The sequence below is a fragment of the Colobus angolensis genome, unplaced genomic scaffold (genome assembly GCF_000951035.1).
Source record: "Colobus angolensis palliatus isolate OR3802 unplaced genomic scaffold, Cang.pa_1.0 Scaffold23, whole genome shotgun sequence".
Taxonomy (NCBI): domain Eukaryota; kingdom Metazoa; phylum Chordata; class Mammalia; order Primates; family Cercopithecidae; genus Colobus; species Colobus angolensis.
The window spans coordinates 7,050,841-7,077,757 of NW_012115488.1; the positions used below are offsets into that span (position 1 = coordinate 7,050,841).

Below are 26,917 nucleotides of genomic sequence, written 5' to 3' on the forward strand. Positions count from 1 at the left end.
GGTACAGAGCACGTAACGGAGATAACTCCACGTTGTTATTTTTATTGTTCTATTTTTTACTTACAACTAAGTTTTTAGGTGCATAACTTGAGCTAGATCAGTCCTCATCTTAAGAGAGAGGAAAATAATTTGTAAGAAGCGCAGGGACTAAGCTAAAAGTCAATAAACATATGGGAAAAAAGACTGGAAGCAAATTGAATACATGTGCAAATTGACATTTTACCAAAAGAACATGGTTAGAACTTTAGGTTTATTAAGCATATGTCAGTAGAATTGAAACCAAAATCTATTTAGCAAGTGGAATGTATTTGTGAATGCAGAAATACATGTATTTTACATTACCTGAAAAGCACATTTTTCCATATTATGACTTAAACTTATCCTGATTTTAGAGATATAATATTTTAAATGTGTTGATGAAAACATTTTTATTTAGAGAATTAGGTGTATTTTTGTTTTGTAAAATGTTTGTCTTTTTGCCTGGGTCAATCCTCATATCTCATAATTAGGTTTCTGCATATAAGATTTGCAATAAGAAAAATGTATCATTGACCTTGGACATGAACTTCTAACTGGTCTTATGTTGATGTGTAACTATCTCCTGCATGTTAAACCTTTATACAGTAGGTATGGTTATAATCTTTGTTCTGAATGTTTTATCAAAGGGGAAAAAAATGAGAAAGATTCAATTTCTTTTCCTTTTCCTTTGTACTTTTGCTCATGTCTTCTGTTTCCCTTTTTAGTGTGTTCTTTCCTCTCACCTTCCTCCACTCCTGTCACTTCATTATTTAGCTAATGATTTTTTTTCTTGTATTAATGTTGGTCACTGACCCAGATATTGTCTTCATTCTGAAGTGAAATTGATTTAGGCAAGTCCTCTAAACCATTCCTTGACTATGCTTAGGATTAAAGAGCTCTTCAGATACATGAACTATTCCTTTTTGTTCAGTATCTGTGATATTGTTTTCTTTTGTTTAATCTCTTTGCTCAAGATTTAACTAGAACCAGTTCAGTGACGAAGGAATTCAAAAGACTTTTAAGAGATTCCACCACTGCCACCCCACCAGATTTCTGATGTTCCATATAATCCAATGAAACAAGTACACCTCCTTTCCCTTCAGACTATGTGAGAAGGGATCCAAAACCAAACAGTTTGAAAGTCAGTACACAGAGAGTTTGCCCTGTGCTTGGCTTCCTAGAACTGGGGACTCCTGCTATAAAAACTCAAAGGGGCCTTTTGGTGTTGAGAAGAAGATCTCTGTCCAAGCTGATTTCTTTTCTCAGTGGAATCAACTCTTCCTGTTCAGCTGTGACTTCCTGTTCCTGAGATGCTCAGCTCAATTAACTTCTCATCCCTCCCCGGCTCCTAATCTGAGGGGAGATATAAATCAGCATCATATTTATTACATGTTATGGACGCATTCTAGATGTCTATGTTTCTTATTAGTATATATTGACAAAAATCTGCCCTGCCCATCTCACTGGATTCTCTTTCGGATCCAATGTGATAATTTATGTGAATTTTTTCTGCAAACTATAAAGTATGATAAAAATATAAGGTGGTTTTACTGGAAACAACCGAAGACTAGGAGCTGATGTGACATGGCAATATCAACCAGGTACATACTGGTTGATTCAGACCCTTCATACTTTTATTAATAGATCCTGACATCACCTTGCACCTTGTTTATGCAAATACACTTTTTTTTTTTTTTTTTTTTTTAGTTCACAGAGAATCAGATCATTAGGTAACATCAATGAGTCGCTCTGTGGCATTTTACCATGTTAATATGGAGGTGATGTTGGGATAATTGTCAGCACCAAACCATTTGAATGTAGAGAGTATTATGAGCATTATAATTTTAAAAATCTTGTCTTCTCAGAAGAAATGTAAAAAAAAAAATCTATGGTCGAGGCATTTAGATGATATCTTTAATAGGTTTTATCCTCTATTACATTTCCACACACCCACTCTCTCCAAAACCTAGACTTCCTGGCTAGGTACAATTGCCCTTGCCTGTAAAGTCCAGCTATTTGGGAGGCCGAGGTGGAAGGATTGCTTGAGGATAGGGATCGGAGACCATCCTGGGCAACAGAGAGATACCCTGTCTCTGCAAAAAAATTAAAAAATTAATTGGCCAGGCGCAGTGGCTCACGCCTGTAATTCCAGCACTTTGAGAGGCCAAGATGGGCAGATCACCTGAGGTCGGAATTTCGAGACCAGCCTGACCAACATGGATAAACCCTGTCTCTACTAAAAATACAAGATTAGCCGGGCATGGTGGCATATGCCTGTAATCCAAGCTACTCAGGAGGCTGAGGCAGGAGAATTGCTTGAACCCAGGAGGCAGAGGTTGCAGTGAGCCAAGATCTCGCCATTGCACTCTACCCTGGGCGACAGAGCGAGACTTTCCGTCTCAAAAAAAAAAAAAAAAGAAAACACTTTTCTTTTTCTCTCATGATCCATTAACATAAAGTCACTTTCTATTTCACTATTATAAATAGTTATAAATAGAATGAATTTATTAATTAATGACTATCATAAGCATTATTAATTACTCTTAACTGTACAGCATTTCATATAATCTGTTCCATAATTCTTCATCTTTAAAAAGAATTCAGAGTTACCCCTGAAAACAATGAAACAGACAATATCAGTTATGGACTATAATCAGAATCAAAAAATGAAAGTATTTAGCACTTCAAAATGAAGAGCTAAACAGACCTTGCATATCTTTATGTTTATTTTGCCTGCATCAGATTAAATTTCTTAAAATTGAAAAAAGCAGGCCCAGCATGGTGGCTCATGCCTATAATCCCAGCAGTTTGGGAGGCTGAGGCAGGAGGATCATCTGAGGTCATGAGTTCGAGACCAGCCTAACATGGGGAAACCCTGCCTCTACTAAAAATACAAAATTAGCCAGGTGTGGTGGCACATGCCTGTAATCCCAGCTACTCGGGAGGCTGAGGCAGGAGAATCCCTTGAACCCAGGAGGCAGAGGTTGCAATGAGCTAAGATCAAGCCATTGCACTCCAGCCTGGGCAACAAGAGCAAGACTCCGTCTCAAAAAAAAAAAAAAAAAAAGACATTGAAAAAAAGACAGAATACAATATCATATTCTATTGTGTACATTTCTTATATTTATCAACTAACCAAGGAATATGGTGACCTCACATTTTTATCTATACAAGTTGGTAACATTTGGATAGGCAAAGAACAATTTTATCTACTTTCATTAACATTTTCACAAAAAATTAAGAGAAGGTAGTTTTCAGAGCCTAAGAATTATTTGCAAGAAGTTGATGTTGATTGGAAAACAAAACATCATTTTATTTTATCATTATTTTATTTTTTATTTTTTGTGGGTACATAGTAGGTATATGTATCTCAAAACATTAGTTTAATTTACACCTAAAGAAACTTATTGTTTAGAATCTACCAATTTTCATGTATTTACTTGAGCTAAAATGACATCCTTTGCTATATGCATTATTTATCTGTAACTAATTATTTTTATAGACTGTTTACTATCTAAAGAACAACATATCATGTCAACACTTTGTCTAATACAATGGCAAACTGCAGGAACAAATTGTACAAAATCCTGTTTCAAAATAAGCAAAATTAGCTAAGGGGGAGACCAAAGTAGTCTAAACAGAAACAGTTATATATGAGATAAAGGCAAAGTTTTTTGCCTTAAGATCTCCTAGAATGAAGTTGAGGTAGAGGAGCTGAAAATGACATATAATTAGACATATATTTTATCTTTTTCCGGAATAGTTTACTCTATTATTCCCTCCTATTGACCATTTGTGATGCAATACAGTCGTCTCTTACTGTGGATACAGTTGAAATATTTTACCCCACTTTTTTTTTTGTTGTTGTTGTTGACACGGAGTCTCGCTCTGTCACCCAGGCTGGACTGCAGTGGCCGCATCTCAGCTCACTGCAAGCTCCACCTTCCGGGTTTACGCCATTCTCCTGCCTTAGCCTCCCAAGTAGCTGGGACTACAGGCGCCCGCCACCTCTCCCAGCTAGTTTTTCTTTTTTTTTTTTTTTTTTTTTGTAGAGACGGGGTTTCACTGTGTTAGCCAGGATGGTCTCGATCTCCTGACCTCGTGATCCGCCCGTCTCGGCCTCCCAAAGCCATGTATCTCAAGGAAGATGCTGCATGATATCTTCCAAGATGCCATTGTATAAGAACTTGCAAGTCTACACCTGGTTTATGAAAAATGGCCTGGATAAAAATAAGATATTCTGCAGAATCCTGTAAATCCCTCTACTGCTGCTCCCTGGTTTCTGTCTGTAATTCTGGTTGATTTCGGTAGTTGCTTATCCTTGGTTCTTGTCTTTGCCTTAGAATTTGACTTTTTCCTTATGACACCCAGTAGTCACATTTAGCTGCCTTTTATCACCTACCTGAACTAAGGTCCCCTAGCTTTTTGATAGTACTCTCATTGCCTTCTTCCTGCACTCCCGTTGTACCTCGCTCCACGTTGTGCATTGTCTGACAGCTGTGTGAGGTGTCTTATCTATTTTAGCATACATGATTGATCAGTTCAGGAAAATAAGCACTTTATTTTTATACTTAGTTGACCACCTGGGAGGCCAATTAGGAAATTGTTGCATAAAGTAGTCAAAGACTGTGAGATTTAGAACTAAGGTGGTAGCAGTGAGGATGGAGAAATAAAAGGTTTAAGAGCTATTAAAGACAAATATCAACAGATTTGATGACTGGGTAAAGGAGCAAAGGACAGGAAATTCACCGATTATGCTTTATTCCTGGCTCAAAACATTGAGGTGATATGAAGCCGTTTATTGAAGTGGTGATCAGAGGAGGAAAAGCAGATTTGGGGTGAGGAAGATGTGATGAATTCAGTCACATAATTGAATCATAGGAGTGTCTGTAAGACATCTAAGTTGTGATGCCTGGTGTTTAGTTGAACATTGCATCTGCAGATCAGGCGAGAATTTTGGCTTGGGATAAACATTTGAGAATAGAGTATTTTTAAGGGACCTAATGGTCAAACATGTTAAAGGAAGTCAAAAAATCACCTACAATAAGGAATAAAACCTATTGGATTCACCACAAGAGGCTATTGATGAATATGGCAAATGGAGTTTTAGTAATTTGGTGGGGGCAGAAGCTAGAATTCAGTGGATGGAGAGATAAATTGGAAAGTAAGGGAACAAAATGTCCTACCTTACAATAACAAGCAGATTTTTATCTCCTCTCAGAATTAAGAACCAGAATTACTTACATATTTTCTAAAAAATTTAAAAGGAGATCTTCTACCTCTCTTCCATATCTATTCTCTATTTTCCTGTCTAGGTATGTCTGCTGGTATTTATTTTAAAGAAACAACATATACAAAATGCTTAGCACAAACCTTTGCGTAAGTGCTCAAATAATGTAACTATAGCCATTTCTAATTATCTAAATCTAATCCACTCCTGAAAACATGTGAGAAGGCAAATTTTTGTGTAGCAGAAGCAAATAATTTATATTGTAAATGGGAAAAATAATAATGCATTCTTAGTACATGCAAACCCCCAACAATTTCTTCAATAATCAGTAAAACTCTCTTAAACATTTACTTGATAATCTAATAAGAATTTATGTATCATAAAAGGCACCTAATACTTGATTGTTTAACATTTAATGAACATATTATTGGATATATTTGTGTAAATTACAGACAGTTTCATATATGAACTGCATTTTCCACCTACATTGCAATTAGAACATGTGTTCTAATATAGACAAACAAGAAGATAATATAATATGTAAAAAATACATATTGATGTAATTTACACAGCAAAATAAAAGAGGACTTTTTAAAAAAATTGTTACTTTTCTGAGGATTAATGGTGAGGGAGATCTTTTCATTTAATAATACGTACCGCCTTTTAAGAAGGAAAACATGAAGCACCATCCTATCCAGATGATTTTTGAAAAATGAATGCAGTGTATTCAGCATTCTCTTGTACAACCCTCTGGAAATTACATGGAGAATCCTTATAACAAATTTAGATTCAAATGTTAAATTTGGGATAAATGTTCTAAAAAGTCCCTAGTACTATTATGTACACCTATAGTGTAATCTGAGAGTGCAGGTGTTATGGGATATGGGCAAAAACATAGAAGCAGAGGAGTGGTTCTAAATTGGGGATGATTTTACCCCCTGCCCTGAGAGAGTGGGCAATGTCTGGGGACATGTTTGGTTGTCACAAAATAGAGGTCAGGGATGCTGCTGCTGAACATCCTACAATGCACAGGACAGTCCCTCACAACAAAGAATAATGCCTCCCAAAATGTTGATAGTGCTGAGGCTCACAAGCTCTGAAAAAGAATAACGTTCAAAGGCACGTTCTGTGTAGAGAACAGTGATGAAGTAAATTTGAACACAGGACAGGGCCAACCTGGGGCCTTTAGAATACTAACAACTGATGTTGGAGAAATATAGTGTTGGATGGAGGGGCAGTTGGTTATACTTTCATGGAGAGTCCTGAATGTAACACAAAGAATTTAGATTGAAGGCTTTATTTTTATTTTATGTATTATTTATTTATTTATTTTAAGAGACAGGGTCTCACTGTGTCACCCAGGCTGGAGGGCAACGGGAGCGGGTGTTGCAGTCACAGCTCACAGCAGTCTCCAACTCCTAGGCTCAAGCAATCCTCCGGCCTTAGCCTTCTGAGTAGCTGAGAATACAGGCTTGCCACCACTCCCAGCTAATTTTTCCATTTTTTTGTAGGGACAGGATCTCACTATGTTGCCCAGGCTGGTCTCAAGCTCCTGTTCTCAAGGGATCCTCCCACCTTGGCCTCCCAAAGTGCTGGGATTACAGATATGAGCCACCACACTCAGCCAAGATTGAAGGCTTTAATGAAAAAGAGTGATGTGATGAGAATGAAGTTTGAAGATTTGTAGGCCACTTGAGTATGTTCAGGAGAAGAGACACTGGCATCACAACAATCCACATGGGGCCGGGTGCAGTGGCTCATGCATGTAATCCCAGCACTTTGGGAGGCCTAGGCGGGTGAATCACCTGACATCAAGAGTTCAACACTAGTCTGGCCAACATGGTGAAACCCTGTCTCTACTAAAAATGCAAAAATTAGCTGGGCACTGTGGTACGCACCCGTAATCCCAGCTACACAGGAGGTTGAGGCAGGGAATGACTTGAACCCGGGAGGCAGAGATTGCAGTGAGCCGAGATCACACCACTACACTCCAGCCTGGGTGACAGAGCAAGACTCCATCTCAAAAAAACAAAAAAACAAAAAAAGCTAAAAATCCATTTGGAGTGGGAAAAGAGCAGCATATGCCAAGATTGTCAATGGAAATATAGACAAAAGGTCGAACTAAACCAATATTTCAGAGAAAACCTCAATTGAAATAAGGAACAGATTGAATATTGCAAAATCAAGGGTTGGAATAAATCTATATTATTAACAGGAAAATACACTACAGTGGAACTTTTCATCAACAGTATAATAAATACAAGAAAGAGAGCTGGTTTTGGTGGGGAAAATGAGAAAAGAGATATTACATTCAGTTTTTACCATGTTACACATCAGGTATGGATGAGACATCCAAGTGCATGAAATAATGTTAATTAGTACAGGAGCTTTTGTCTAAATTTTCTGATTAATTCTTTTTTAAAAGTATTTACATGCTCCTCAGATTATAAGTCCACTGACTTATAATCTGAGTACTAACTCTGCACAATGTATCATACATTTTTTACTTGCAATCTCACTTAAATTTTAAGGAATTACTTGGAATTACAAGGAGAATGATATTACTACTCCCAGTTTATTGATAAGAAAAATGAGGTTTAGCAAGGTTAAATCACAAAGGTCTTAAAACTACCAAATCAGTGAACTAGACTTTAACCCAGTGTCTTCTAGGTCGAAGTCCTGGACTTTTTACTAAAATAATTTTCTCTCAGTACTCATGCCTGTTTCAGTTACTTTCACACAGTCTCCTACAACCACATCTTTTTATTGATTTTATTACGTCACTTCCTCCAGCTATACACTCTGATACACACACATACTTTTTAAATACCTTTTTGTTCTTTGAAAAGCAATACTTGCTAATGTAGAAATTTGGAAAATACAAAAAGCACAAGTCAAAAGAATAAAAATCATCATTAATTCTACCACATAGAAATGGCTACTAATAAATATCTCTTAGGTCATGATATAAATTTTTACTATTTTTCTTTTTCTTTTTTCTCTCTGTTGATGGTTTTCTTGATATACAGTGATATTTCCAAAGTAAATCATGAGTAATTAGAAAGAGGATATTAAGGAAAAGCATGGTACACAAGCTAGAGAATTAGCTCTCAAATCTATAAAGAAGAAACGTGTGGGGTGGGGTTGGGGAGAGAGAATGGGGAGAAGGTAATTTCTAGAACCTCTTTTTGCCCAAGGATCACTAGGAACTTAATAAATCTTAGTTCATTTGTCATCTCTATGCTCAGCTAATGACAAGATTAAATTGAAGCTACACTTTCCTGAGTGCTTATCATTTGCCAGGTGCAGTACTAACAGCTTTACTCACATTATCTCATTTTATCCCTGCAGAGTATTTCCAACTTAGAGAAGAAGAAACTTAGGCTTAAAGAGGTTTTAAGAACATGCCCAAGTTCCACATCTAGTAAGTGGGGAAGTGAGGATTCAGAAACAAATTTGTGTGGCTAGAGAGGCAGTGTTATTCTTTGCTATGCTGCCTCCTCTTGATGAAGAAAATCAGGTGTGAAGTGTATAATTCAGGAAAGTGAGTCAGAGAGGAGCTGAAGGAGATCTTGGGATTTCCAGTACAGAACACATTCTCACGGTTTTTAGCCTCAGACTACCTTTTCTGCTCTTTTCTAGGAGTGGGTGGACATTTGACCTCCAGGATGTAGTTCCAAGCTTGAGCCACGGAGTGGTTTTTATCTATCTCCATTGGAAAGGAGTGTGCTAAGGAACACACATGAGATTACTGTGTGTCTGACACGTAGTAGGCCCTTAATATTAGCTTGCTGAATGCACAAAGGAAGGGAACTTCAAACTGAAGATCATTTCTCAAGAGTAACTTTAATAACAAGTTGAGGCACAAAATCCCACTAAAGTTTACCAGCTATCTATTCAGAATGGCTGAATTTTAACAGATGTTGACTGACTCTCTTAGGAACTTAATATTATCTACTACATTTCTTTTTTTTTTCTTTTTTTCTTTTTTTTTTGAGACGGAGTTTCGCCCTTGTTGCCCAGGCTGTAGTGCAATGGCGTGATCTCGGCTCACCACAACCTCCGCCTCTCAGGTTCAAGCAATTGTCCTGTTTCAGCCTCCCAAGTAACTGGGATTACAGGCATGCACTACCATACCCAGCTAATTTTGTATTTTTAGTAGAGACGGGATTTCTCCATGTTGAGTCAGGCTGGTCTCGAACTCCCGACCTCAGGTAATCCACCTGCCTCAGCTTCCCAAAGTGCTGGGATTATAGGCGTCAGCCACCATGCCCGGCCTACATTTCTTAAAGTCAGAATACTGCTCTTGGAAAAAAAAGAAAAAGGAAAAAATATTACAATAACGTTTTGTAATTAAAAGTTATCACATTTTGGCTAAAATTTAAAATAAATAAATATAGTCTTTTGCTTTTGAAAAAATATTTGGAAAACATAGTCTTTGGTTTTCAGTTTTACACTGTTGATGGAGTTGTTATGGAAAAGTAAAGACTTTAAGTGAATAAAGTTTGGGTGCCTTTTCTCAGCTAGTCCTCCAGCTTGGGAATATTCCACCTGTCTGTGGAAGCATGCCCTTCCTGTGAAGCTTGAAGTTAGCCACTGATTTTACATGAAGGCCTGTATTAAGCTGGGTGCAGTGGCTTGTGCCTATAACCCCAGCTTCTCGGGAGGCTAAGGCGGAAACATCTGAAGCCGGGAGTTTGAGACCAGCCTAGGCAACATTGTAAAACATTGTCTCTACAAAATATGTTTAAGGATTAGCCAGGTGTGGTGGAATATGCCTGTAGTCTCCGAAACTTGAGGGGCTGAGGCAGGAGGATTCCTTGAGCCTAGGAGTTTGAGGTTGCAGTGAACTATGATCTCTCCACTGCACTCTGGCCTGGGAGACAGAGCGAGACCTTGCCTCTTTAAAAAACAAAACAGGCCGGGCGCGGTGGCTCAAGCCTGTAATCCCAGCACTTTGGGAGGCCGAGGCGGGCGGATTACGAGGTCAGGAGATCGAGACCATCCTGGCTAACACGGTGAAACCCCGTCTCTACTAAAAAATTCCAAAAAACTAGCCGGGCGACGTGGCGGGCGCCTGTAGTCCCAGCTACTCGGGAGGCTGAGGCAGGAGAATGGCGTGAACCCGGGAGGCGGAGCTTGCAGTGAGCTGAGATCCGGCCACTGCACTCCAGCCTGGGCAACAAGAGCGAAACTCTGTCTCAACAAAAACAAAAACAAAAACAAAAACAAAACAAAAGAAAATTAACAAAATATTAACAAAATATGAAGGCCTCTATTGGTCTAGTCACTCAAATGTATTTTTATACATAATTGTTGGGCAGATAGCCTGCATTTTTTTAATGATAAATGTATCAATGCTACTGTTCCCTGAGAGCTTCACATAAAGGAAGATACTTATCTCTGGAATTTTAGCCACACTGTGATGAAAATAAAATGAAATTAACAAAATATTAATGCAAGTGTATTTGAAGATCAACTGCTTAATGGTTAGGTCTATATTATTCTCTAACTTCCTGAAAGTCAATACATGGCAGAGTCAATGAGTTAACCAGCCAATCAATATCACGGTATCTATCTAGTTGTGAGTCTATTATTAATTCCTTAATAAAATGCATGGCTTGATGAGAGTTCATGCTTCCTGATCTTTTTAAAACTTTTAGCCAGGCTGGGTTGCTGCCCTGAAGTCTGAGATTATTTGACATTATTTTTTAACACTAGACAACTACTGTAACTACTATAGGAAGCAGACAGAATTATGGAACGTTAGAGCAACAAATGACTATCTAGATCCTTTCTCTCCTTTTCCCTTAGAGATGGGAATATTGAAGACCAGTAAATACAGGAGATTGCTCAGTGTCACACAGTTAGTGGTAGAGCTGGGCCTGGAGCCCAGGGCTCCTGATTCCCAGGCCACTGCTCTCCACAACACCAAGTCACAGAATTTCAAGATCCCACCCAGGGTCTGATTTTGCAGACCTTGTGAGGAACTTGCCTTGCAGTCTGTGGACCCAGACTGTGTTCATTTATTTTTTTTCCAGACAAGGTAAAGCAGGAATTAGGTAGGTGAAGGCATAAAGGAGCAACTGAAGCTTACATGAACTTGAAATTCTCTCACAATGGCAGATGCCATGGGGATTTTTTGAGACTGCTTCTGGTGAAGGTGAACCACCCATCTCCTACTCAGAAGTGAGCGTCGGAAATGGCTAGCGCTAGCTTTAATCTTAGGAATTGTCTTTAAGACTCAGGGAGATGGATAGGTTTCCTTGCAGTTACTGCCAAGTAAAACGGAGCATTAAAAATATTGATATCTCAATTGCCATTATGCTGTTTTATGTTGGCAGTAGAAGTAAAAACCGAAAAAAAGCAGTGAATTATCCCACTAATTTTCTGTTGTTTGTCTTTGTTGTCATCCTTCAGCATGAGTCTGCTTTAATTATTATTTTTACTTCATGCTGGATAATGAAAAGATATAAACTTTGGTCATTTGTGTAATTCTAGCAGCAAAGGGGAAACAAAGGGGAAAGTAAAGTTTTTGAACTGAAGTTTTACTTTGTGTTTAACTATACAAGCTTACAACAAAAACCCACAGACATACAAACAAAACTATGAACAAGTATAGCAGAAATATTTATTCATTTCAGCTTTTAAAACGTTCACTTTTACTATATGAATGGCTACTGGTAGTTAGAACAAGCTAAAGATGGTCGAGTAGTTTTTCAGTATTACCAAAACTGCACCAATTCTCTGTTAAAATACAACTACTTTGTCAAGTTGATTCCAGCATTTGCCTTTCAGCTCTGACAAAAATAGTTTTGACTGATTTAATGACATTTTTCCATCTGATTGTTAGATAAAGGTCTTTTACAACAACCAAATCAAGTTGACCAGTTGGATTCTCATTCCTGCTCTTATTCACACTTCCTTATTACCTTTCGTGTCCAAACAAGTTACCCAGAGTCATGGAGTAGAGAGAGGAGTTAGCTGTTTTTACAAGATGCTTGTGTTTCCGCTTTTTGAGGCACCAGAAGAGGAAGGTACCTCTCCTCTGTATCTTTTGTGTGTCTGTAAACTGAAATTACTGATCTGCAATATAATAAACTGTTAAGAACAACATTCAGCCCAGTTTTTTTCTGGGATGAAGAATATGGATCACTAATGTGTACAAGATAATTTTAGGAAGCATATGGATAGTGAATAACACAATGAGAAAATCAGCCTCTTTCAGGTTTTTTGAGACTTCTAATTATATCAAGAAGAAAGTCTCAGTCTGGTGCTAACAAAGAAGTCTCTAACACTTTTATCTTCCTTTTTGAGAAATAGAAGACAAGCCTCAGGCTCAGCATCTTCAGCAGATAACTATGTAGAGCCAGAATTTAATAATACTGTATGGTTTTCATTAAAATATAATTTTTTGGGTTACCAACTATACGGATGACACTTTTTAAAATGGCAGGTACACAAAGCTTCCTTTTAAAACACGCTTAAAGTTAAAAATAAAAATTGAGTTAAAGACAAACATCAAGTGAAAATTAGTGCAGTGAATATAGCAGTGGAAATATTACATAACGGCTGTAGTCAGTGACATGGTGAAAAGCACGAGGCTGCTGTGTTAATGACTATATCTTGGGGAGTTGGCAGCCAACTCCCTCACTGGACAGATGGGAAACCCAAAGCCCAGAGAGGTCAGAAAATCATAAAATCAGGACTGCTATCCATAGGCCACCTACGAAATGGATGTCACTACTTTATTTGACAACTTGAATCATTTTTTCAAAATGACCTTTTTTTCATCACTTTGTGAACAATACACATTAAGTCTGAACTTGAAAAACAATAAAACTTTATTTCTTCATCCCCAAATTATGACAAGATTGGCTTGACAAGGTTATTGAAGAGGAACTGTAAATATTAGAAAAATGAAGCCAGAATTGTGAGACATGAGTTAGTGAGAAAGCGAATGGAAAAGAATTCCTTCAATATAAAATTTGACTTTAAATTCAAAGCTAAAGTAGGGTTATTTTCTCTTTTGAGGCTTGTTTGCAAAGGTAAAAATGGGTTTTGTTTTAAGTTTACAAGTCTTGAATTCTTGGAAACATGGCAAGACAAACTTTCTAATGAATCTTTTAAAAAAATGTACAGGCTTTCACAGAAAAGAAAAAACTGAAATGCTCCTAGAAAAAGAAAGCTTTAAATTAAGTGGAAATTCTGTGTCTTAAAAATATCATAATTAAACGCAGTTGAAGAAAGAAATCGACAGATTTTTGTGAAATCCTTGTGTTTCTGTGAGGTTTGAGAAGGATGCAAGAACAACTTCCTCCTACTGCACAGGGACGTCGACCACACTGGGTGCTCCAGTCAAGTAAACAAACATTCTGAAGGACAAAGAACAAAATTTCAGAATGACAAAATGGTCACTTCTGAATTAAAATGAACTTTTTAAAGTCAATCTTTAATTGACTTAAAAATTAAAAACTTTCATATTTGGCTGGGTGCAGTGGTTCATGCCTATAATCCAAGCACCTTGGAAGGTTGAGGTGGGAGGATTGCTTGAGGCCAGAAGTTCAAGACCAGCCTGGGCATCATAGTGAGACCTGTCTCCGTAAAACATTTTACTTTTTTTTTTGAGACGGAGTCCTGCTGTGTTGCCCAGGCTGTAGGGCAGTGGTAGAATCTTGGCTCACTGCAACCTCCGCCTCCTCTGTTCAAGCTATTCTCCTGGCTCAGCCTCCTGAGTAGCTGGGATTACAGGTGCCCACCACCACACCCAGCTAATTTTTGTATTTTAAGTAGAGGCAGAGTTTGACCATGTTAGTCAGGTTGGTCTCAAACTTCTGACCTCAAGTGATCTGCCTGCCTTGGCCTCCCAAAGTGCTGGAATTGCAGGTGTGAGCCACTGCACCTGGCCAAAACATTAAAAAAAATTAGCTGAGCATGGTGGCAGATGCCTGTAGTCCCAGATACTCCAGAGGCTGAGGCAGGAGGATCTCTTAAGCCCAAGAGGTTGAGGCTGCCATGAGCCATAATTGTTCCACTGCACTCCAGCCTGGGCAATAAGCGAGATCCTGCCTCAGTAAATTAAATTAAATTAGATTAAAAACATCTATTGCCTTGTCTACTTATTATCTATTTATTGAAGCCTGTCTCTTGTTGGAGTGGAGGGAATGAAGAGGTGGGCAGCAAAGTCAAGCTGGTTCATCCATTGATTGGATGTTAAAATCAATGTATATGGAAAGAGGTAAAACAGAGTAAGACATTTAACACATTTTAAAATCCCAGGCAGATGGGAGCTAATTTTTTATCCTTTCTCTGCCTCAGTTTTCTTTATTCAAATAATGAGACCAATAGACCTCTGTGTTATTGGGTTATCTAAAGAAATAACTAACAGCAATTAGTGAAGTATAAAACGAAGGGTTGAAATGGGAAATTAGGCTGCATATCCTAATGTCTAAATCACTCCCAGGTTGTGAACTAGGGACAGAGAAAAGTTATCACCCTTTCCAACTAATTAATATTGTCCCATCCTGAGGATTTCCATTTTCAGACCCACCCTCTGGCTCTGACATGTTTATTCCTAATTCTGAGAGTTGAAGAGTCATTGGAGAAGTTTCAGTCCCTGGGAAATTCCAAGAAATATCATTCCATGCACACCATGGACTCTAGAATGGATATTCCTGTGCACTAGCTCACCAGGAAGAGGAACACTCTGCTGTACTCTGTTAGATTTTCTGGCAAGGATTCACGAGCAGATCTGTTTCAGATGCAGAATGTCTGAGCAGAAACAGAAATGACAATCATTTGAAATTGGGGATCACTTGTGAGCCATTTTCACAAAGGCCTGAAATTCATCTTTACAGTTCCTTGATTCATTCATGAGACTGCCATTCGTCTAGCAGCACCATGTCATGCAGCCCAGCCCAGGTCATTTGAGAGTTTGTTTTAAGTGTCCGGTCTTTAGAAATGTCTCTCCTGTAATCTCCTCTGAAAAGAGGATGGTGGGGTAGACTAGAAACAACACTGTGTGTGTGTGGATTCCACAATGCCTCTTTAGCAATCCATGTCAGTGTGAGTTAATTTGGTTTATGTAACCCACAAATTATTTTTAGGACTTTGCTCAGGGTCAACTGCTTTATGTGTATTGCAAATCTCCCTTGTTTCATCGGGGAGGAATCTGACACAAAGAGCTATTTACTTATTTATCAACACCAAGTCACCCATAGCTGTGTCATAATTGGAATACACCCCAATACTGAGCCTCCCGTTTGGATGTTTCTTTCTCTTTCTTTCTTTCTTTCTTTTTATTTATTTATTAATTATTATTTTGCGACAGGGTCTCACTCTGCCACCCAGGTTGGAATGCAGTGGCGCCATCTCAGCTCACTGCAACCTCAACCTTCCAGGGCTCAGGTGATCCTCCCACCTCAGCCTCCCAAGTAGCTGAGACTACAGACATGCACAACACACCTGGCTACTTTTTGTAGAGATGAGGTTTCACCACATTGCCCAGGTTGGTCTCAAACTCCTAGGTTCAAGCCATCCACCCGCCTGGGCCTCCCAAAGTATTAGGGTTACATCTGCGTCCAGCCAGATGTTTCTTTTGCAGTGCAGTTCCCAGTAGCGTTCTCTATCTCAGCTTTTACCCTATCTGACTGAGTTCGGGAAGGACTGTTATTTCAGGTCTGCCTATCCTGGTCATTTATGAAGGGTATTACAATGGTCCCATTTTACAGAAAAGGAAACAGTCTTAAGGAGAGGAAAGAATATACCCTAGTTGACGGAGGAAAAGCCAACTAAGTTAGCCAAAAAGTTACTGATTCTTTTTGGTTAAAAAAAAAAAAGTCATTTATCTTTGCTTTCAGAGTTTCAGACCCAATGATCTCCCATCTCTCATGTCATCCTCTATAACTGGCTTCCTGCTTAGTTCTCCTCCTCATCAAGTATGGGTTCACATTATTGGGCTTAATTAAAATCACTTGGCAGATTTTTTCCATATTGTCAATAGCACACATACCTTTGCTCTTTAACCAATCACAGAAGAATTTTCTTATTCTCTATTATCCTTTAGGTACTTAAAAAGAGCTTTAAATAATGTTCAAAGGAAGCCACTATCAATTGCAACTTGAATAATTCATTTGTAAAAAAAATTAAAAATTTGTAGTGAGATATTATAAATTGAAAGTGTTATTGGATCCTTTGTTTCAGAATATTTGCTTGAGGAAACGACCAAGAACTTAAAATCTGTTCTGACATTGACCCCCGAGAGACATAATAAACATGGAAAGAGTGAAGAGTGTGGAATTGTTTAAAACCTGGTTTTGTCAAGGTAGAGATGCCTTTACGTTGTATATATTTCCCTCTTCTTTATTAATGGTACAAGCAGATAATTACGTTAAATGTTAAATGACTCCAGGACAATGAGAATTAAATTGGCCTTAATAACAATGTGTCTGATTTTTGCCCACTCTGAAAATATAAGGACATGCCCTCCTTGGGAAAGTTCGAATGAAAAAATTGTCTATCTTTTATTCCTCCCTAAATAGTGGCTTCTTTAATAATAATAATAATGAATATCAAAATTTAAGATGGCTTCCTCTATCATGACTTCAGTTTATATTCCACTTTAGGGAGAAGTTGAAATCTCTGGGAGGTGGTTGCACTCATTATTTACATTTAACATATATTTACTGAGTACCTGACATGTACTAATCAGATACTCTGCTAAATGTTAGGGACAGGCAAATGAGTAAGACACAGGCCTTGGACTTGGACCAAGGAGAAATATGTTTAGAAAAATTAATTAAAGCACACATTTTAGTGAAGAAATTAGGAAAGATTTCATGGTAGAGACGATATTGGACATGGTCCCAGAAGACTGAGTTGCTGTTTATTGCTTGGAAGAGGGAAGAATTATGCAGAAGGGCAGAAGAAAGAAAGTTGGACATTTTAAGTTCAGGACGTAAATATCTCAAAGTATTTCAAGATAAATGACAACTTGTCTTAGAGTTTTACAAAATTCGAAGCCAAAGTTCATCAGTAAATTTTCTTTTCTCCAGTGCTATAAGAAATCTAGTTTGTTATAACAGGGATGTCATTTTAATCTGATGCACCGTCTAATTGCTTCAATGGCCAGACTTAAATAGTCTTTTCACAATATTTTTTCTCTTAAATTTCTGCTGGGCCAAAGAGATGCCAGTAGAGGAGTGAGTTGATCTGAACGGTGACAGAGACTGGTCACTTTTTCCCCAAACACGCTCATCAAAGAGCATGTCGTAAGATGCTTGAGCACTGTAATGTAGATGCTATTCTAAGACTTCATAGAATTGGACACTGATGCCTAAAGTTAGTGAGTGTAAACCCTGGGATTGAGAGCGGCTTTTTAAATTCACATGGAATCATAGAAGTTAGGCAGGGGTACGATGATACAAAACTGGAGGCCTTGTTCTGTTCTAAATGATCATATATGATAGTGAGAAGGGCTCTTTCTATCAGCAGACATTTTGGCATGGTTTGACATGGTTGTACATTTTAATGTTTTTTTCACCTTCCTTATGAGCCCTTTTTTATTTTTTATTTTTTTTTGAACTACCCATCCATATGTACAGCCTGTTTTTCTCTTTTTTTTAAAATGTATTATTATTTTTTGAGACAAGAGTCTCGCTCTGTTACCCAGGCTGGAGTGCAGTGGTGCAGTCTTGGCTCACTGCAAACTCTGCCTCCCAGGTTCAAGCAATTCTCCTGCCTCAGCCTCCCAAGTAGCTGGGACTACAGGTGCAAGCCACCAGGCCCAGCTGATTTTTGTATTTTTAGTAGAGACGGAGTTTCGCCATGTTGGCCGGGCTGGTCTCGAACTCCTGACCTCAGGTGATCCACTCACCTCGGCCTCCCAAAGTGCTGGGATTACAGGTGTGAGGCACCACGCCTGGCCTCACTTTCCTTATAATAAAGGTGATCAAGTATCACTTTACCTCAAATCACTCACTTTAGGTATCTCCATGCATTCATTCAAATAGACTTCTATAGAACAAATTCTTAGGCACTGGGGATAAGAAAGAAAAGAAAGAGAGAGAGAGAGAAGGAGGTAGGGGAGAAGGTAGGGAAGAAGGAAGGAAAGAGGGAGGGAAGGAAAGAAAGAAAAGAAAGAAAAACATCCCTGCACTTAAGGTGCTCTTACTGTAGGATTGTGAAGAGTATGTTAACGTGCTGAAAGGTAGTCTGAAGACTTTATAAACTATGCTCACTTTTGGAAGGTACTGTAGCAATGAGAGTGGTTAAGGATTAAGATTAAGAGAAATCACTTCAGTGGAAATTGTACCCTCTATAGTCATTTGAAACCTAGCTCCTTTAGAACGTGCAAACTTTTTTCTCATCAAATGCAGCATCAGTTAATCATCACAACTTCAGTAGCCTGGAAATGTCAGCATGCCATGAAAGTTGGTGTTCAAGAACATGACTGGAAAAATACTTCAACCCTCAGTCCACTTGGATGAAGCCAAAGAATCCACTATCTTTTCTATTCCAGCTGTACCTGTCAAAGTAATTTATCAGAATTAGTGCTCTTTTTGATGATGTAACAGTGAGCCGACACATAATTTTACTATATCTGATAAGCAAATTATTAGCTCATGCCAGAACAAAAAGGATGGACATTGCCACGCAAAATTGATTATTTTACGTAACATGGGAACCACTCACAGACTACATAGGATTATCACAGAACTTCAGAAATTCTTGAATCTCATTTTGAGAACCACTTTTCCATTGTACTTTATTCTGGTGTTTTCTTGGATAGCGTATATTGGGATATATAGCCAGAAAGTTTATGCTTCTAGTAAGGCCAGAGATGGAAACTTGAGCTGTGTGGATACAGGAATACTTCAGAAAAGCCTCAGGCTAATATAGTCAGACTTTACTCACTGGATTGCCTGGAAATAATTTTTGGTCGGTGCTGTGAACTGAATGTTTTTGTCCCTCTGTGAGGCAATAGCAAGAAGGTGGCAGTCTGCAAGCCAGGAAGAGAGCCCTCAGCAGAAACCAAATGGGCCAACACTTAAATCTCAGACTTCCCACCTCCAGAACTGTAAGAAAATTAATTTCTGTTGTTAAAGCCACCCAGTCTATCATATTTTGTTATGGCAGCCCAAGCAGACCAGTACAATCAGAATAGGGTTTTTTAGGGGAAAGTGTAGAAAGTTGCTTTTTATTCAACGTGATGTTTAGCATTCCAGCCATATGTGCACATCTTATAAGAGATGCTAAATCAGTTTTTGGATTACTTTTCAAGAAGCCTAAAATGAGTTTGGGTTTTCTACGACTTTGGTAGATAAACATGCAATAGAGAAAAAGTTCACCTCATTTAAATTTTTCCTTTTTCCCCTTTTTACCAGTCTCTGCTACCAAATAGTTGTCATCACTGCAGTAGTCTCCAGTTGGGCACATGCATAAACTACACACAGACACATACACACACAGGCACACACACACACACACATACACACACACACACACGCAGACTCCCAAGCATATGCTCCCTGACCATGCCATAAATTTTAGGAGTTTGCCTATTTAATTGCCACTGATTTAAATTGATTTCAAAATGAAATGAAACAAATTAAGTAATCTTTAGGTTTTATTTCATCCAATCACCAAGCAAGAGCAGTAACCTTAATTTAAAGAATGGTGGTATGGCCTAGATTTCCTATCTAGCAAGGAGATTTATGGCATAAATGACATCAAAAAAAAATGAACCAATAGGGTACTATTTGTGATTCTATGTTAAAAAGGGGAAAATATTTTACAAGACTCATGAGTCATTATTTTAAATCCTTTTGTAAATATGACTTAGTTCATCATCTTTTCTGATTATATTTATGTTCAACTCCCAGGTATAACTTCTGCTTCCTTTTTTGAAATGCCACCAATAGCAGTATCATTTTCACTAATACAAACAATGTTTATAGTGCCCAGACATGGTATTAGGAATATAGGACTCTTTCATTATTTGTAAACTAGACATAGTTCAAAAACACTAGCTTTTTGAACAAAATCATTTAAATATTATAATTCTTAAGTTGTTCATGAAATTTTCATATTTCTATAATAATTGTCATTAGGTAGATAAAAGAATATTATAATTTTTATTTCTAAAAACTATAATTTGCATACCTAAATGGATTAGGAATTATATTATAGATTTATAATACAAAACAATTTTGGCTTTTTAGGTCAGTATGGGTTCACTAAATTCTTAGGAACATAACTATAACTTTGTTTGTACTGAAGTTTTATCCTTAGAAGACTAAAATATTTTAACTCCATGAAACATCTAAGCAAGACATTATTGTGTGGTGCTTAGGAAGAAGGATTTGGAGAAGACTAACTGAGTTTAAACCCTAACTTTACTAACTACACACCTTGGGAAAGTCACCAGGGCTTTCTCTTAGATTGATTCCATATTTGAAAAATGGGGATATTAATAAATTTGGACTTACAAGTTTGCTTTGATGATTAAATTAGTAAAGATTTGTTACAGAGAACAGTAAAATGAAAGTGTTCACTCTTGGTAATAAGGCATTACACAGCAGTCAACGAAAGTTTGAGAAGGAAAAAAATAAAAAATATGCACTATCTGGCACAAACAAATGGAAAGGAGTCTTAGAGGTCCTAAATTATGACGTACACTGTTACATCCACTGCAGGAACCAGGCTATTAACTACAGATATTATTGGGTCTTCCTAATTCAGCATCTTTTCTCAGTAATACCTGAAGACAATGTTTATAACACTTAGAGATAATAAAAAGATAGCTAAGACTTATTAAGAATAACGGTGTAAACTGCTTTGATTTCCATCTTTATTATCTAGGGTTCTCTGGTCTTCAAAGTTGATACAGTTGGCATTTGACCCCTTTTCTCTCACATGTTTAGCTTTTGATCCATTTGATCATTCTTTCTGTCCTAATTTAGTGCAAAGTTGGATCATCATCTTTCTTCTTTGTCACCTACTCCTTTCTGTTCTTTCTGCTGCTCACCATAATCCCACCTTTCCCAAACTCAAGATGACTTTTTTTTCAAGGAATATATGCTCTTCCACCTCACCTGGTTGCTTATATCCAGCTGTGTTGCTTCTAGTAGCATAAGAGATGCACCATGTGTCATTGGAGTGAATGATAGTTACTGTTCTGCTAGTTTTCAATGGTAACAACCTTAGGTGATTCCTCACCAGTACCTTCAATGAAGGTAGGGAGAAACGGTTTTATGGTAGGACATGCCAGTTTAACGGTAGTGATCTGGTCTTCCTGCTTAAAATTGTGAGTAGCAGAAAAGAGAACCACGTATCTTGGGATCTGAACTGATGACCTAAACATGAGTTTCAGCACCTGTTAAATACCCCAGAGCTATTCCAGCCTTTAAATTGATTCTTTGCTGCTCATTTGAAAACAAACATTAAGGAGGAGAAAAAGGGCATGCTGAACACCAAGCATGAACTAAAGACCTTTAGAAAATTTGATATTTACTTGCCCAAGCATGCTCAATGGAAGACTTGTCTTATTGAATTCATACTGTATCAAAATGACTTCACAGAAGGCACCTGTTGAAAAAAACATTTGTTCAAAAGAGAGTAATTTATATAATGGAAGTAAGAACGGCTAAAGATGGTGACAAGTCCGTGCCTTTGTATTAGTCTGTTTTCACACTGCTTTAAGAATTACCTGAGATTGGGTAAATTATAAAGGAAAGAGGCTTAATTGACTCAGTTCTGCATGGTTGGGGAGACATCAGGAAACTTACACTCATAGCAGAAGGTAAAGAGGAAGTGAACACACCTTACATGGTGGCAGGAGAGAGCAAAGAAGGAAGTGCTACACTTTTAAACCATCAGATCTTATGAGAACTCACTCACTATCATGAGAACTGCATGGGGAATACCGCCCCCATGATCCAATCACCTCTCACCAGGTCCCTCCTTCCACATGTGGGGATTAAAATTCAAGATAAGATTTGGGTAGGGATACAGAGCCAAAGCATATAATTCCACCCCTGTTCCCTCCAAAATCTCATGTGCTTTTCACGTTTCAAAATCATTCATGCCTTCCCAACAGTCCCCCAAAGTCTTAGCTCATTTTAGCATTAACTTAAAAGTCCAAGTTCAAATCTCATCTGAGACAAGGCAAGTTCCATCTGAGGCAAGGCAAGTCTCTTCCATCTATGAGTCTGTAAAAAAAAAAAAAAAAAAAAAAAAAAAAAAGATAGTTTCTTCCAAATACCATTGGGGTACAGGCAATATTCACATTCCAAAAAGGAGAAATTGTTCAAAACAAAGGGGCTACAGGCCCCACGCAAGTCTGAAATCCAACAAAGCAGCCATTAAATTGTAATGCTCCAAAATAAACTCCTTTGTCTCCATGACTCATATTCAGGCAATGCTGATGCAGGAGGTGGGCTCCCAAAACCTTGGACAGCTCTTCCTTTGTGGCTCTGCAGGGTACAGGCCCCACGGCTGCTTTTACAGGCTGATGTTGAGTGCCTGTGGCTTTTCCAGACACACAGTGCAACATGTTGGTGGATCTACCATTCTTGGGTATGGAGGATGGTGGCCCTCTTCTCACAGTGGTAGTCTACCGTGCCCCAGTGGGAACTCTGTGTGGGGGCTCCAACCACACATTTCCCCCTTTGCACTGCACTAGTAGAGGTTCTACATGAGGGCTCTGCCCTTGCAGCAGACTTCTGCCTGGACATCTAGGTGTTTTCATACAACGTCTGAAATCAAGGCAGAGGCTCCCAAAGCTCAATTCTTGTCTTTTGCACACACACAGGTCCAACACCATGTGGAAGACACCAAGGCTTGGGACTTGCACCCTCTGAAGCAATGGCCCAAGCTGTATGTTGGCCTCTTTTAGCACAGCTGAAACTGGAGCAGCTGGGATGCAGAGTGTCATGTCTCGAGGCTGCACAGAGCAGTGGGGCCCTGGGCCCAACCATGAAACCATTTTTCCCTCCCAAGCCATGAAGATCTCTGAAATGGTCTGTAGACATTTTCTCCACTGTCTTAGCAGAAATTCTGCCAGTCTCTTCGTTAAAACATAGCAAGAGTAGCATTTGCTCCAGTTCCCAATAAGTTCCTCATCTCCATCTGAGACCACCTCAACCTGCACTTCAATGTCCATATCCCTATCAGCATTTTGGTCACAACCATTCAACAAGTCTCTAGGAAATTTCAAACTTTCGCACATCTTCCTGTCTTCTTCTGAGTCCTCTAAGCTGTTCCTATGTCTGTCTGTTACCCAGTTCCAAAGTCACTTTCACATTTTCAGGTTATTTTTATAACAATGCCTGTCTCCTGGTACCAATTTTCTGTATTAGTCTGTTTTCATACTGCTATAAAGAACTACCTGAAGCTGCGTAATTTATAAATGGAAGAGATTTAATTGACTCACAGTTCAGCATGGTTGAAGAGGCCTCAGGAAACTTTCAATCATGGCAGAAGGTGAAGGGGAAGCAAAGCATATCTTACATGATGGCAGGAGAAAGAGAGCAAAGAAGGAGGCGCCACAATTTTAAACCATCAGAGCTTGTGAGAACTCACTCACTATCATGAGAACAACATAGAGAAAACAATCCCCATGATCCACTCACCTCCTACCAGGTCCCTCCGTCGACACATGGCAATTACAATTTGAGATGAGATTTGGGTGGGGACACAGAGCCAAACCATAACACCCTTCATCCATTCCTGTATCCTTTTTTCATTGTACCTCAAGTAAAATAACACAGGGAGTATAATATTGTGGTGTGGTGGAAATAACTCTATCATGAGGCCAGGGTGTGGGTTCAAGGTTTGTTATCTAGAAAAGTCATTTATTTCTCTGAATTTCAACATCTATTCATATGAAGAGGTAATAATATCTACCTTACAGAAATGTTGTAAAGATTAAATTAGAACTTTGTATGTTGCTTTAAAAATATTTGTTATTTTATTGTTTATTTTATGAATAACAATTAATTTTGATGGTGTAGATCTGAATAATTAAGATCCCAAAATGTTGTTTTCTATCAAACTATATGGACATTTTTGACTTTTCTTCCCCAGAAATTCATAATCTTCATGTCTTCTGCTCTGCAGTGTGTGAAGTACAAAGAACTCAAACATAGGAACATAAAAAATTTGAATTCACACTCTGGCTAAGGTGCTCTGGATTCACTTAGCAGTTAGTGCTAGTCAAGTCTTGTATCCTTGGTTTTCCTTTCCATAATATGAAGTTAGCAATACCTACTTTGTAGAGTTTTAGAAAGGATTGTTGGTAATGTATGAAGTTGCTTAGCATAGTGAATAGTTCATAGTAAACAACCATTGTAAGTTATATTGGGATTCTTTTCTTTTTGGTATGCCTTCATATTATCATCAAAAATATGGGTTTGTCTATGTTCATAACTACTCTGTAGGTCTTCAAGCCTTGTGCTTATTTGGTGGTAAATGCTGACAAGATTGTACCTTGAAAAACAGGATCATTTGCATTGATAAAAATTATTTTAAAATTAAATATCTCAAAGTTCTTTTCCTTTCAGATAGTGTAGTTGGAATTTCTTTAGAAACCCAAGTTCTGTAAGGGACATAGACGTTTTAAGTCATGGTTACTGCCTTCAAGAAACTTATACCCTTGTCGGAGGCATTGTTTTCACTAATATCTCTGTCCAGTGAAATGATGTCTTTGTACAGTGACTGGGCTGTGAGGCAAGAAAAGGAAAAATGCTTTCAGAGATTAGACTGATGTCTTTAAAGTCATTCTTCGGTCAATGGAGATGAGCCGTGGGGAATCAGGTAGCAGGGAGGCAGACAGGGCATGAAAGTCTGCTAACTTTATATTATGTCTCAAGTGCGGTACTAGGCAATTCACATCCATTGTTTTAGTTCATCCTAAAAATAATACTATGAGATGGATTGTAAAATATTGACTTTATGGCTAAAAAATATAGTAACCTCAGGAAGGTGAAACAACCTTGTCTAAGATGACATACCCAATAAGTGTTGGAAATGGGATTTCAATCATTAATAGGGGGAGATTAGAAAGTAGGTTTTATTCAATTTAATTGAAAAATCTTTATAAAATTTAAGTATCTCACCTTCTCCAAAAATTCCTTAATTTATCTCCTGGATTTCCTCCTTTTCTTCTCTGTTGGGCCCCCAGTGAGTTCAATGCTAGTTTGTGGAAGCCTCTGATCAGGGCAAGAGTTATAGCCATTCTTTCAGTGCACATGGCCCAAACGGCTTATTTTTTAATCTGTGTACTTTTAGCAAGGAGAAAAACTGACAGTTATTTCAGATGTGCTAGTCTTTGAAAGAGAAAGAAACTCATTCAGTATAATTTATCGTAAAAATGTTGTACAGAATATACCACAATTAAGATATACAATTCAGTCATTTATCCTTTCACTTAACGAATATTAGTGATCATTGCTCCCATCCCCTAGTCACAAAACTTTATAAAGCAGTTTTAGATAATCAGTACAGTCAGCTGCATGTAGCAGAAAATCAAATTAACATGGCCTAGCTGAAAATAATTTTTTTGTGTATAAAGAAATCTGAGGATGGACAATTCAAGACAGGCAGAAGAAGGGTGAAGAGATCATGAGTCCATCACTTTTTAAAAGTGTTTTTAGGAGTCCCAATTAGCAACTTCGGCTTGCATCTCGTTGGTCAGAATCCATCACATGGCCACTCCTGGCTGCAAGGAGAGCTATGTTGTGGTTTGGAATATAAAAATTGTAAGAAAAAGAAAAATATTATCAGAGAGGCAGAAGGAAGTCTTTCTAGAATATCAAGAATTTTAGTTAGCCTCTATAAAAGCAACTCAATAGCATGAAAACAAATAACTTGTTTAAAAAATGGACAAAGGCCCAAACAGACATTTTTTAGTAGAAGACATACAAATGGCCAACAGGTACTGTATATGAAAAAAACATTCAACATCACTAATCACACAGGAAACACAAATGAAAAAAACCACAAGATTATCACTTCACATCTATCAGGGTGACTATTATTAAAAAAAAAACCCAAGATAACAAGTATTAGTGAGGATGTGGAGACAAGAGAACCCTTGCACACTTTTGATGTAATTTAAATTAGTACAGCAGTTACAGAATCAACAAGGAAGTTCATCGAAAACCTCAAAATAGAACTACCATATGATCCAGCAATTTCACTACTGAATATACATCCAAAGAAAAAGGAAATTGATATGTTGACAATACAGCTGCACTCCCATGTTTATTGCAGCACTATTCACAATAGCCAACATATGGAATCAATCTAAATGTCCATCAACAGTGGAATGAATAAAGAAAATGTGGTATAAATACACACAATGGAATACTACTCAGTCATAAAAAAAAAAAAGGAAATCCTGTCATTTCTGACAACATGGATTAACTTGGAGGGCATTATGTTAAGTAAAATAAACCAGGCACAGACAGACAAGTACTACATGATCTGTTACATGTGGAATCTAAAAAAGATGATTTCATAGAAGTGGAGAGTGTAAGCCTGGGCGCAGTGGCTCACGCTTGTAATCCCAGCACTTTGGGAGGCTGAGGCAGGTGGATCACCTGAAGTCAGGAGTTTGAGACCAGCCTGGCCAATGTGGTGAAACCCCATCTCTACTAAAAATACAAA

The 26,917-nt window shown here is 38.0% G+C and overlaps 2 long non-coding RNA genes across 2 annotated transcripts in view; one reads left to right on the top strand and one right to left on the bottom strand.

Annotated features, from left to right (window-relative positions):
- Positions 1–413: 413 nt before the first annotated feature.
- The window catches only part of LOC105513388, a 30,412-nt gene continuing 3,908 nt past the window's right edge, over positions 414–26,917 (bottom strand). Inside the window, exons 3-6 of the long non-coding RNA XR_001002014.1 lie at positions 21,766–21,835; positions 21,343–21,472; positions 18,487–18,773; positions 414–1,371 (exon numbers count right to left, since the gene is read on the bottom strand). This is a non-coding gene — a long non-coding RNA (uncharacterized LOC105513388). The remainder of the gene's footprint in view (positions 1,372–18,486; positions 18,774–21,342; positions 21,473–21,765; positions 21,836–26,917) is intronic.
- Positions 1,498–26,917, top strand: part of LOC105513387 — a 26,897-nt gene continuing 1,477 nt past the window's right edge. Inside the window, exon 1 of the long non-coding RNA XR_001002013.1 lies at positions 1,498–1,619. This is a non-coding gene — a long non-coding RNA (uncharacterized LOC105513387). The remainder of the gene's footprint in view (positions 1,620–26,917) is intronic.